Source organism: Pongo abelii, chromosome 19, assembly GCF_028885655.2.
Source record: "Pongo abelii isolate AG06213 chromosome 19, NHGRI_mPonAbe1-v2.0_pri, whole genome shotgun sequence".
Classification (NCBI taxonomy): Eukaryota; Metazoa; Chordata; class Mammalia; order Primates; family Hominidae; genus Pongo; species Pongo abelii.
This window is the reverse complement of record NC_072004.2, coordinates 32,982,899-32,996,746: the sequence shown is the minus strand read 5'-3', so window position 1 is coordinate 32,996,746 and position 13,848 is coordinate 32,982,899.

Below are 13,848 nucleotides of genomic sequence, written 5' to 3'. Positions count from 1 at the left end.
CTTTAAATAATGAACCCTCTGCAGGGCTGCAGCGGCTGCAGCCGCGGCGGCATGTGGATACGGGGTCCAGCTTGGGACGCCGTGGGAGAGGGGGCCGCCGGTTCCCTGTCCCAGGGCCAAACCCCCAGCAGTCCCGCCCTCAGGATCCCCTTGAGCCGACTTCCACCGAGGGAAGGGGAGCTTCAGGACGCCTGCTGTGTTCTGGGGACTCCCGTTCATATCCGATTTTGTCCCCCTCCCAGTGAGATAGGATGGGCTCATCACATCTGGTGAGGCAGGCAGGGCCCCGCTGCAGCACAGAATGATCCCATAGGTCTCAAGGCGCAGCGTCAGCTGAAACTTCACTGATCCATCAGCCCTCTGCCTGCCTCCCTCCTTCGAAAGAGCAATGGCCTGCCCCGCTTCTATAAGCCCTGGGGCTCCGGAAAGCCGACCGCGCTTTACAGGACACGTGCGGGCAGGAACAGGGGCGAATCCGAGGTGGAGACCATGTGACCACGCGTGGCACTGGCGTATCCCACAGCACATGGTGTGAATGTGTGTCACCGGGGGCATATCGGGAGACGGCGAAACAAACGGTGGTGTCCAGGTATGTGCCAGTGGAAGGGGGGAACAAGTGACCATTCGGTCAGTGCCAAGGGAAATCAAAAAACACCTGGGATTCGGTGGGTGGGGGCCCTGTGCCTGACCCAAGACAGGTTTTCAAATGCCTATCAGAGGAGCAAAGAAGTTTCTGCAGAATTCGCCCCACCCGCAACCCTCCTCCTCCCGGGTAGCCCTGACACAACTTCCCCTGCACCCAGCCCCAGCCCCAGCCCCAGCCCCAGCCCCAGCCCCAGCCCCAGCCCCAGCCCCAGCCCAGTCCCTCTGGTTCCCTGACATTCGTTTCGGCCACAAGATCAAGGGAGTCAGTCCGAACAGGAGCAGAGGAGAGGATGTCCCTCACCAATGAGACAGAAAGTGCAGAGGAAATGCGACACCACCTATCCTAGAAGACAACGCCAGTCACGGTCGCCTAGCGCTCATTCTAGGCAATCCACCCACCCATGAGGAGAAACCTGGAGAACAAGGAAGCTTCCCTGTCTGAGACACGTATGGAAGCCAAGGAATCGAGGGTCATGAGACCTGCCCAATGAAGCAGAAAGACGCTTGTAGAGAGATACAATCATGACACGGATCTGCAGGAAGTGTGTCCCTGACGCACTGGGAAGTCATCTTTGCACAAGGGCACACACACACTAACCGACAGAGAGAGGGAAAGAAAGACACAGAGACTGAGAGACAGAGAGAGAAGAGAGAATGGGAGACACACACACACACACACACACACACACACACACACACACACACACAGAGTCATACAGCAGAGGCATTGAAACACACCCCTCCAGGCAACCTCTGAGGCTGCGGGGTTCTGCTGTCGACGAGAACGACCCTCGGGTGAGAGAACAGCCCAGGGGCACGCAGGCCGACCTGTCCTCGAGATGACGGCGGCACGACTTTTGGGGAGACTCACCCCAACAGCGTCCGGGCAGGCCTGAGGCTGGAATGCCGTGCTGCTTCCCCCGGACTCCGCCTGGGGTTTCCTCATCCTGGTCGGCCCTTTGCGAATCCTGCCAACCGGAGACGTTCCCGTCGACCCCGTAGAGATGTCAGGCCGGAGCCTCAGAGCCCCGCCACCCAAGCACTGCCGCGGAGGGCTCCTGCTTTGCCGAGCCTCAGGGACCGGTTTCTAAGACAACCGTGGGAAGCACTGTGACGGCAGAAGCCGCTCGCGCCTCGCGCATGCGCATTGGCTGGACCGACTAGCGCTCCGCTCCTGGCAGTCAGGCTGCGTCCCCTTTAAATAATGCCCCCTCTGCGCGGCTGCAGCGAGGCTCCCGCTGCAGCCGTGGCGGCGTGTGGATACGGGGTCCAGCTTGGGACGCCGTGGCAGAGGGGGCCGCCGGTTCACTGTCCCAGGGACAAACCCCCCAGCAGTCCGCCCTCAGGATCCCCTTGAGCCGACTTCCACCGAGGGAAGGGGAGCTTCAGGACGCCTGCTGTGTTCTGGGGACTCCCGTTCAGATCCGATTTTGGCCCCCTCCCAGTGAGATAGGATGGGCTCACCACATCTGGTGAGGCAGGCAGGGCCTCGCTGCAGCACAGAATGATCCCATAGGTCTCAAGGCGCAGCGTCAACTGAACCTTCACTGATCCAACAGCCCTCTGCCTCCCTCCTCCTTCGAAAGAGCAGGGGCCTGCCCCGCTTCTAAAAGCCCTGGGGCTCCGGAAAGCCGACCGCGCTTTACAGGACACGTGCGGGCAGGAACAGGGGCGAATCCGAGGTGGAGACCATGAGACCACGCGTGGCACTGGCGTATCCCACAGCACATGGTGTGAATGTGTGTCACCGGAGGCATATCGGGAGACGGCGAAACAAACGGTGGTGTCCAGGTATGGGCCAGTGGAAGGCGGGAACAAGTGACCCTTCGGTCAATGCCAAGGGAAATCAAAGAACACCTGGGATTCGGTGGGTGGGGGTCCTGTGCCTGACCCAAGCCAGGTTTTCAAATGCCTATCAGAGGAGCAAAGAAGTTTCTGCAGAATTCGCCCCACACTCAACCCTCCTCCTCCCTGGTAGCCCTGACGCAACTTCCCTTGCACCCAGCCCCAGCCCCAGCCCCAGCCCCAGCCCCAGCCCCAGCCCCAGCCCAGTCCCTCTGGTTCCCTGACATTCGTTTCGGCCACAAGATCAAGGGAGTCAGTCCACCCAGGAGCAGAGGACAGGAGGTCCCTCAAGAATGAGACAGGAAGTGCAGAGGAAATGCGACACCACCTGTCCTAGAAGACAAGGCCAGTCACGCTCGCCTAGCGCTCATTCTAGGCAATCCACCCACCCATGAGGAGAAACCTGGAGAACAAGGAAGCTTCCCGGTCTGAGACACGTATGGAAGCCAAGAAATCCAGGGTCATGAGACCTGCCCAATGAAGCAGAAAGACGTTTGGAGAGAGATACAATCATGACACGGATCTGCAGGAAGTGTGTCCCTGACGCACTGGGAAGTCATCTTTGCACAAGGGCACACACACACTAACCGACAGAGAGAGGGAAAGAAAGACACAGAGACTGAGAGACAGAGAGAGAAGAGAGAATGGGACATACACACACACACACACACACACACACACACACACACACACACACACACAGAGTCATCCAGCAGAGGCATTGAAACACACCCCTCCAGGCAACCTCTGAGGCTGCGGGGTTCTGCTGTCGACGAGAACGACCCTCGGGTGAGAGAACAGCCCAGGGGCACGCAGGCCGACCTGTCCTCGAGATGACGGCGGCACGACTTTTGGGGAGACTCACCCCAACAGCGTCCGGGCAGGCCTGAGGCTGTGATGCCGTGCTGCTTCCCCCGGACTCCGCCTGGGGTTTCCACATCCTGGTCGGCCCTTTGCGACTCCTGGTATCCGGAGACGTTCCCGTGGACCCCGTAGAGATGTCAGGCCGGAGCCTCAGAGCCCCGCCACCCAAGCACTGCCGCGGAGGGCTCCTGCTTTGCCGAGCCTCAGGGACCGGTTTCTAAGACAACCGTGGGAAGCACTGTGACGGCAGGAGCCGCTCGCGCCTCGCGCATGCGCATTGGCTGGATCGAATCGCGCTCCGCTCCTGCCAGTCAGGCTGCGTCCCCTTTAAATAATGAACCCTCTGCAGGGCTGCAGCGAGGCTCCCGCTGCAGCCGCGGCGGCGTGTGGATACGGGGTCCAGCTTGGGACGCCGTGGGAGAGGGGGCCGCCGGTTCCCTGTCCCAGGGCCAAACCCCCAGCAGTCCCGCCCTCAGGATCCCCTTGAGCCGACTTCCACCGAGGGAAGGGGAGCTTCAGGACGCCTGCTGTGTTCTGGGGACTCCCGTTCAGATCCGATTTTGTCCCCCTCCCAGTGAGATAGGATGGGCTCATCACATCTGGTGAGGCAGGCAGGGCCCCGCTGCAGCACAGAATGATCCCATAGGTCTCAAGGCGCAGCGTCAGCTGAAACTTCACTGATCCATCAGCCCTCTGCCTGCCTCCCTCCTTCGAAAGAGCAATGGCCTGCCCCGCTTCTATAAGCCCTGGGGCTCCGGAAAGCCGACCGCGCTTTACAGGACACGTGCGGGCAGGAACAGGGGCGAATCCGAGGTGGAGACCATGTGACCACGCGTGGCACTGGCGTATCCCACAGCACATGGTGTGAATGTGTGTCACCGGGGGCATATCGGGAGACGGCGAAACAAACGGTGGTGTCCAGGTATGTGCCAGTGGAAGGGGGGAACAAGTGACCATTCGGTCAGTGCCAAGGGAAATCAAAAAACACCTGGGATTCGGTGGGTGGGGGCCCTGTGCCTGACCCAAGACAGGTTTTCAAATGCCTATCAGAGGAGCAAAGAAGTTTCTGCAGAATTCGCCCCACCCGCAACCCTCCTCCTCCCGGGTAGCCCTGACACAACTTCCCCTGCACCCAGCCCCAGCCCCAGCCCCAGCCCCAGCCCCAGCCCCAGCCCCAGCCCCAGCCCCAGCCCAGTCCCTCTGGTTCCCTGACATTCGTTTCGGCCACAAGATCAAGGGAGTCAGTCCGAACAGGAGCAGAGGAGAGGATGTCCCTCACCAATGAGACAGAAAGTGCAGAGGAAATGCGACACCACCTATCCTAGAAGACAACGCCAGTCACGGTCGCCTAGCGCTCATTCTAGGCAATCCACCCACCCATGAGGAGAAACCTGGAGAACAAGGAAGCTTCCCTGTCTGAGACACGTATGGAAGCCAAGGAATCGAGGGTCATGAGACCTGCCCAATGAAGCAGAAAGACGCTTGTAGAGAGATACAATCATGACACGGATCTGCAGGAAGTGTGTCCCTGACGCACTGGGAAGTCATCTTTGCACAAGGGCACACACACACTAACCGACAGAGAGAGGGAAAGAAAGACACAGAGACTGAGAGACAGAGAGAGAAGAGAGAATGGGAGACACACACACACACACACACACACACACACACACACACACACACAGAGTCATACAGCAGAGGCATTGAAACACACCCCTCCAGGTAACCTCTGAGGCTGCGGGGTTCTGCTGTCGACGAGAACGACCCTCGGGTGAGAGAACAGCCCAGGGGCACGCAGGCCGACCTGTCCTCGAGATGACGGCGGCACGACTTTTGGGGAGACTCACCCCAACAGCGTCCGGGCAGGCCTGAGGCTGGAATGCCGTGCTGCTTCCCCCGGACTCCGCCTGGGGTTTCCTCATCCTGGTCGGCCCTTTGCGAATCCTGCCAACCGGAGACGTTCCCGTCGACCCCGTAGAGATGTCAGGCCGGAGCCTCAGAGCCCCGCCACCCAAGCACTGCCGCGGAGGGCTCCTGCTTTGCCGAGCCTCAGGGACCGGTTTCTAAGACAACCGTGGGAAGCACTGTGACGGCAGAAGCCGCTCGCGCCTCGCGCATGCGCATTGGCTGGACCGACTAGCGCTCCGCTCCTGGCAGTCAGGCTGCGTCCCCTTTAAATAATGCCCCCTCTGCGCGGCTGCAGCGAGGCTCCCGCTGCAGCCGTGGCGGCGTGTGGATACGGGGTCCAGCTTGGGACGCCGTGGCAGAGGGGGCCGCCGGTTCACTGTCCCAGGGACAAACCCCCCAGCAGTCCGCCCTCAGGATCCCCTTGAGCCGACTTCCACCGAGGGAAGGGGAGCTTCAGGACGCCTGCTGTGTTCTGGGGACTCCCGTTCAGATCCGATTTTGGCCCCCTCCCAGTGAGATAGGATGGGCTCACCACATCTGGTGAGGCAGGCAGGGCCTCGCTGCAGCACAGAATGATCCCATAGGTCTCAAGGCGCAGCGTCAACTGAACCTTCACTGATCCAACAGCCCTCTGCCTCCCTCCTCCTTCGAAAGAGCAGGGGCCTGCCCCGCTTCTAAAAGCCCTGGGGCTCCGGAAAGCCGACCGCGCTTTACAGGACACGTGCGGGCAGGAACAGGGGCGAATCCGAGGTGGAGACCATGAGACCACGCGTGGCACTGGCGTATCCCACAGCACATGGTGTGAATGTGTGTCACCGGAGGCATATCGGGAGACGGCGAAACAAACGGTGGTGTCCAGGTATGGGCCAGTGGAAGGCGGGAACAAGTGACCCTTCGGTCAATGCCAAGGGAAATCAAAGAACACCTGGGATTCGGTGGGTGGGGGTCCTGTGCCTGACCCAAGCCAGGTTTTCAAATGCCTATCAGAGGAGCAAAGAAGTTTCTGCAGAATTCGCCCCACACCCAACCCTCCTCCTCCCTGGTAGCCCTGACGCAACTTCCCCTGCACCCAGCCCCAGCCCCAGCCCCAGCCCCAGCCCCAGCCCCAGCCCCAGCCCAGTCCCTCTGGTTCCCTGACATTCGTTTCGGCCACAAGATCAAGGGAGTCAGTCCACCCAGGAGCAGAGGACAGGAGGTCCCTCAAGAATGAGACAGGAAGTGCAGAGGAAATGCGACACCACCTGTCCTAGAAGACAAGGCCAGTCACGCTCGCCTAGCGCTCATTCTAGGCAATCCACCCACCCATGAGGAGAAACCTGGAGAACAAGGAAGCTTCCCGGTCTGAGACACGTATGGAAGCCAAGAAATCCAGGGTCATGAGACCTGCCCAATGAAGCAGAAAGACGTTTGGAGAGAGATACAATCATGACACGGATCTGCAGGAAGTGTGTCCCTGACGCACTGGGAAGTCATCTTTGTTGAAGACATTTGGCCAGAGCGAGAGGCATCCAGGCCCCTGAGAAACACGTGAGGCAGAGCAAGAGGAAGGATAGAGCAGAGGCCAGAGCCCCGGCAGGATACAGCGCCGTGCCACCGCCAGGGGCATAAGGGGAGGGGTTCCAAAAGGGTGGCTTGTCCAGAGAGGCCAGCATTCCAGGGACAGGGATTGTTGCCATCTCCCATTCCCGGCTTCTTCTTCTACACGGTATCGTGGTGTGGCTTCATTCCTCAGAGAAGAGCCGTGAAAAGATACAACCATCTTCTCTGATGTGGTTCTGCTCCCCTACTGCAGGACAAAGAGCTCCTGTGGGGCTCTTTTCCTTGGTTGCTGTGTGGTCATCTTGATCTTAGAAAAGAGGCAGCTCATGATGGGCATGAGATTTCAATTGCTCCGGGACCGATGCATCTCCTCACGTGGGCCAGGCCTTCACACACCCAAAGCGGATCCGCGGCGGCGAAAACGATTGACAACCGGCCTCATAACCCAGGCAGAGACGCAGAAAGAGGCTCAGCAAAGACAGGCCGACATGCCAGAAATCGCTTTGTGGTGCACAGGGCACATTCGTCCAAAGACACACACGCACAAGGGCACACACACACTAACCGACAGAGAGAGGGAAAGAAAGACACAGAGACTGAGAGACAGAGAGAGAAGAGAGAATGGGACATACACACACACACACACACACACACACACACACACACACACACACACAGAGTCATCCAGCAAAGGCATTGAAACACACCCCTCCAGGCAACCCCTGAGGCTGCGGGGTTCTGCTCTCGACGAGAACGACCCTCGGGTGAGAGAACAGCCCAGGGGCACGCAGGCCGACCTGTCCTCGAGATGACGGCGGCACGACTTTTGGGGAGACTCACCCCAACAGCGTCCGGGCAGGCCTGAGGCTGTGATGCCGTGCTGCTTCCCCCGGACTCCGCCTGGGGTTTCCACATCCTGGTCGGCCCTTTGCGACTCCTGGTATCCGGAGACGTTCCCGTGGACCCCGTAGAGATGTCAGGCCGGAGCCTCAGAGCCCCGCCACCCAAGCACTGCCGCGGAGGGCTCCTGCTTTGCCGAGCCTCAGGGACCGGTTTCTAAGACAACCGTGGGAAGCACTGTGACGGCAGGAGCCGCTCGCGCCTCGCGCATGCGCATTGGCTGGATCGAATCGCGCTCCGCTCCTGCCAGTCAGGCTGCGTCCCCTTTAAATAATGAACCCTCTGCAGGGCTGCAGCGAGGCTCCCGCTGCAGCCGCGGCGGCGTGTGGATACGGGGTCCAGCTTGGGACGCCGTGGGAGAGGGGGCCGCCGGTTCCCTGTCCCAGGGCCAAACCCCCAGCAGTCCCGCCCTCAGGATCCCCTTGAGCCGACTTCCACCGAGGGAAGGGGAGCTTCAGGACGCCTGCTGTGTTCTGGGGACTCCCGTTCAGATCCGATTTTGTCCCCCTCCCAGTGAGATAGGATGGGCTCATCACATCTGGTGAGGCAGGCAGGGCCCCGCTGCAGCACAGAATGATCCCATAGGTCTCAAGGCGCAGCGTCAGCTGAAACTTCACTGATCCATCAGCCCTCTGCCTGCCTCCCTCCTTCGAAAGAGCAATGGCCTGCCCCGCTTCTATAAGCCCTGGGGCTCCGGAAAGCCGACCGCGCTTTACAGGACACGTGCGGGCAGGAACAGGGGCGAATCCGAGGTGGAGACCATGTGACCACGCGTGGCACTGGCGTATCCCACAGCACATGGTGTGAATGTGTGTCACCGGGGGCATATCGGGAGACGGCGAAACAAACGGTGGTGTCCAGGTATGTGCCAGTGGAAGGGGGGAACAAGTGACCATTCGGTCAGTGCCAAGGGAAATCAAAGAACACCTGGGATTCGGTGGGTGGGGGCCCTGTGCCTGACCCAAGACAGGTTTTCAAATGCCTATCAGAGGAGCAAAGAAGTTTCTGCAGAATTCGCCCCACCCGCAACCCTCCTCCTCCCTGGTAGCCCTGACACAACTTCCCCTGCACCCAGCCCCAGCCCCAGCCCCAGCCCCAGCCCCAGCCCCAGCCCCAGCCCCAGCCCCAGCCCAGTCCCTCTGGTTCCCTGACATTCGTTTCGGCCACAAGATCAAGGGAGTCAGTCCGAACAGGAGCAGAGGAGAGGATGTCCCTCACCAATGAGACAGAAAGTGCAGAGGAAATGCGACACCACCTATCCTAGAAGACAACGCCAGTCACGGTCGCCTAGCGCTCATTCTAGGCAATCCACCCACCCATGAGGAGAAACCTGGAGAACAAGGAAGCTTCCGTGTCTGAGACACGTATGGAAGCCAAGGAATCGAGGGTCATGAGACCTGCCCAATGAAGCAGAAAGACGCTTGTAGAGAGATACAATCATGACACGGATCTGCAGGAAGTGTGTCCCTGACGCACTGGGAAGTCATCTTTGCACAAGGGCACACACACACTAACCGACAGAGAGAGGGAAAGAAAGACACAGAGACTGAGAGACAGAGAGAGAAGAGAGAATGGGAGACACACACACACACACACACACACACACACACACACACAGAGTCATACAGCAGAGGCATTGAAACACACCCCTCCAGGCAACCTCTGAGGCTGCGGGGTTCTGCTGTCGACGAGAACGACCCTCGGGTGAGAGAACAGCCCAGGGGCACGCAGGCCGACCTGTCCTCGAGATGACGGCGGCACGACTTTTGGGGAGACTCACCCCAACAGCGTCCGGGCAGGCCTGAGGCTGGAATGCCGTGCTGCTTCCCCCGGACTCCGCCTGGGGTTTCCTCATCCTGGGCGGCCCTTTGCGAATCCTGCCAACCGGAGACGTTCCCGTCGACCCCGTAGAGATGTCAGGCCGGAGCCTCAGAGCCCCGCCACCCAAGCACTGCCGCGGAGGGCTCCTGCTTTGCCGAGCCTCAGGGACCGGTTTCTAAGACAACCGTGGGAAGCACTGTGACGGCAGAAGCCGCTCGCGCCTCGCGCATGCGCATTGGCTGGACCGACTAGCGCTCCGCTCCTGGCAGTCAGGCTGCGTCCCCTTTAAATAATGCCCCCTCTGCGCGGCTGCAGCGAGGCTCCCGCTGCAGCCGTGGCGGCGTGTGGATACGGGGTCCAGCTTGGGACGCCGTGGCAGAGGGGGCCGCCGGTTCACTGTCCCAGGGACAAACCCCCCAGCAGTCCGCCCTCAGGATCCCCTTGAGCCGACTTCCACCGAGGGAAGGGGAGCTTCAGGACGCCTGCTGTGTTCTGGGGACTCCCGTTCAGATCCGATTTTGGCCCCCTCCCAGTGAGATAGGATGGGCTCACCACATCTGGTGAGGCAGGCAGGGCCTCGCTGCAGCACAGAATGATCCCATAGGTCTCAAGGCGCAGCGTCAACTGAACCTTCACTGATCCAACAGCCCTCTGCCTCCCTCCTCCTTCGAAAGAGCAGGGGCCTGCCCCGCTTCTAAAAGCCCTGGGGCTCCGGAAAGCCGACCGCGCTTTACAGGACACGTGCGGGCAGGAACAGGGGCGAATCCGAGGTGGAGACCATGAGACCACGCGTGGCACTGGCGTATCCCACAGCACATGGTGTGAATGTGTGTCACCGGAGGCATATCGGGAGACGGCGAAACAAACGGTGGTGTCCAGGTATGGGCCAGTGGAAGGCGGGAACAAGTGACCCTTCGGTCAATGCCAAGGGAAATCAAAGAACACCTGGGATTCGGTGGGTGGGGGTCCTGTGCCTGACCCAAGCCAGGTTTTCAAATGCCTATCAGAGGAGCAAAGAAGTTTCTGCAGAATTCGCCCCACACCCAACCCTCCTCCTCCCTGGTAGCCCTGACGCAACTTCCCCTGCACCCAGCCCCAGCCCCAGCCCCAGCCCCAGCCCCAGCCCCAGCCCCAGCCCCAGCCCAGTCCCTCTGGTTCCCTGACATTCGTTTCGGCCACAAGATCAAGGGAGTCAGTCCACCCAGGAGCAGAGGACAGGAGGTCCCTCAAGAATGAGACAGGAAGTGCAGAGGAAATGCGACACCACCTGTCCTAGAAGACAAGGCCAGTCACGCTCGCCTAGCGCTCATTCTAGGCAATCCACCCACCCATGAGGAGAAACCTGGAGAACAAGGAAGCTTCCCGGTCTGAGACACGTATGGAAGCCAAGAAATCCAGGGTCATGAGACCTGCCCAATGAAGCAGAAAGACGTTTGGAGAGAGATACAATCATGACACGGATCTGCAGGAAGTGTGTCCCTGACGCACTGGGAAGTCATCTTTGTTGAAGACATTTGGCCAGAGCGAGAGGCATCCAGGCCCCTGAGAAACACGTGAGGCAGAGCGAGAGGAAGGATAGAGCAGAGGCCAGAGCCCCGGCAGGATACAGCGCCGTGCCACCGCCAGGGGCATAAGGGGAGGGGTTCCAAAAGGGTGGCTTGTCCAGAGAGGCCAGCATTCCAGGGACAGGGATTGTTGCCATCTCCCATTCCCGGCTTCTTCTTCTACACGGTATCGTGGTGTGGCTTCATTCCTCAGAGAAGAGCCGTGAAAAGATACAACCATCTTCTCTGATGTGGTTCTGCTCCCCTACTGCAGGACAAAGAGCTCCTGTGGGGCTCTTTTCCTTGGTTGCTGTGTGGTCATCTTGATCTTAGAAAAGAGGCAGCTCATGATGGGCATGAGATTTCAATTGCTCCGGGACCGATGCATCTCCTCACGTGGGCCAGGCCTTCACACACCCAAAGCGGATCCGCGGCGGCGAAAACGATTGACAACCGGCCTCATGACCCAGGCAGAGACGCAGAAAGAGGCTCAGCAAAGACAGGCCGACATGCCAGAAATCGCTTTGTGGTGCACAGGGCACATTCGCCCAAAGACACACACGCACAAGGGCACACACACACTAACCGACAGAGAGAGGGAAAGAAAGACACAGAGACTGAGAGACAGAGAGAGAAGAGAGAATGGGACATACACACACACACACACACACACACACACACACACACACACACACACAGAGTCATCCAGCAAAGGCATTGAAACACACCCCTCCAGGCAACCCCTGAGGCTGCGGGGTTCTGCTCTCGACGAGAACGACCCTCGGGTGAGAGAACAGCCCAGGGGCACGCAGGCCGACCTGTCCTCGAGATGACGGCGGCACGACTTTTGGGGAGACTCACCCCAACAGCGTCCGGGCAGGCCTGAGGCTGTGATGCCGTGCTGCTTCCCCCGGACTCCGCCTGGGGTTTCCACATCCTGGTCGGCCCTTTGCGACTCCTGGTATCCGGAGACGTTCCCGTGGACCCCGTAGAGATGTCAGGCCGGAGCCTCAGAGCCCCGCCACCCAAGCACTGCCGCGGAGGGCTCCTGCTTTGCCGAGCCTCAGGGACCGGTTTCTAAGACAACCGTGGGAAGCACTGTGACGGCAGGAGCCGCTCGCGCCTCGCGCATGCGCATTGGCTGGATCGAATCGCGCTCCGCTCCTGCCAGTCAGGCTGCGTCCCCTTTAAATAATGAACCCTCTGCAGGGCTGCAGCGAGGCTCCCGCTGCAGCCGCGGCGGCGTGTGGATACGGGGTCCAGCTTGGGACGCCGTGGGAGAGGGGGCCGCCGGTTCCCTGTCCCAGGGCCAAACCCCCAGCAGTCCCGCCCTCAGGATCCCCTTGAGCCGACTTCCACCGAGGGAAGGGGAGCTTCAGGACGCCTGCTGTGTTCTGGGGACTCCCGTTCAGATCCGATTTTGTCCCCCTCCCAGTGAGATAGGATGGGCTCATCACATCTGGTGAGGCAGGCAGGGCCCCGCTGCAGCACAGAATGATCCCATAGGTCTCAAGGCGCAGCGTCAGCTGAAACTTCACTGATCCATCAGCCCTCTGCCTGCCTCCCTCCTTCGAAAGAGCAATGGCCTGCCCCGCTTCTATAAGCCCTGGGGCTCCGGAAAGCCGACCGCGCTTTACAGGACACGTGCGGGCAGGAACAGGGGCGAATCCGAGGTGGAGACCATGTGACCACGCGTGGCACTGGCGTATCCCACAGCACATGGTGTGAATGTGTGTCACCGGGGGCATATCGGGAGACGGCGAAACAAACGGTGGTGTCCAGGTATGTGCCAGTGGAAGGGGGGAACAAGTGACCATTCGGTCAGTGCCAAGGGAAATCAAAGAACACCTGGGATTCGGTGGGTGGGGGCCCTGTGCCTGACCCAAGACAGGTTTTCAAATGCCTATCAGAGGAGCAAAGAAGTTTCTGCAGAATTCGCCCCACCCGCAACCCTCCTCCTCCCTGGTAGCCCTGACACAACTTCCCCTGCACCCAGCCCCAGCCCCAGCCCCAGCCCCAGCCCCAGCCCCAGCCCCAGCCCCAGCCCCAGCCCAGTCCCTCTGGTTCCCTGACATTCGTTTCGGCCACAAGATCAAGGGAGTCAGTCCGAACAGGAGCAGAGGAGAGGATGTCCCTCACCAATGAGACAGAAAGTGCAGAGGAAATGCGACACCACCTATCCTAGAAGACAACGCCAGTCACGGTCGCCTAGCGCTCATTCTAGGCAATCCACCCACCCATGAGGAGAAACCTGGAGAACAAGGAAGCTTCCGTGTCTGAGACACGTATGGAAGCCAAGGAATCGAGGGTCATGAGACCTGCCCAATGAAGCAGAAAGACGCTTGTAGAGAGATACAATCATGACACGGATCTGCAGGAAGTGTGTCCCTGACGCACTGGGAAGTCATCTTTGCACAAGGGCACACACACACTAACCGACAGAGAGAGGGAAAGAAAGACACAGAGACTGAGAGACAGAGAGAGAAGAGAGAATGGGAGACACACACACACACACACACACACACACACACACACAGAGTCATCCAGCAGAGGCATTGAAACACACCCCTCCAGGCAACCTCTGAGGCTGCGGGGTTCTGCTGTCGACGAGAACGACCCTCGGGTGAGAGAACAGCCCAGGGGCACGCAGGCCGACCTGTCCTCGAGATGACGGCGGCACGACTTTTGGGGAGACTCACCCCAACAGCGTCCGGGCAGGCCTGAGGCTGGAATGCCGTGCTGCTTCCCCCGGACTCCGCCTGGGGTTTCCTCATCCTGGTCG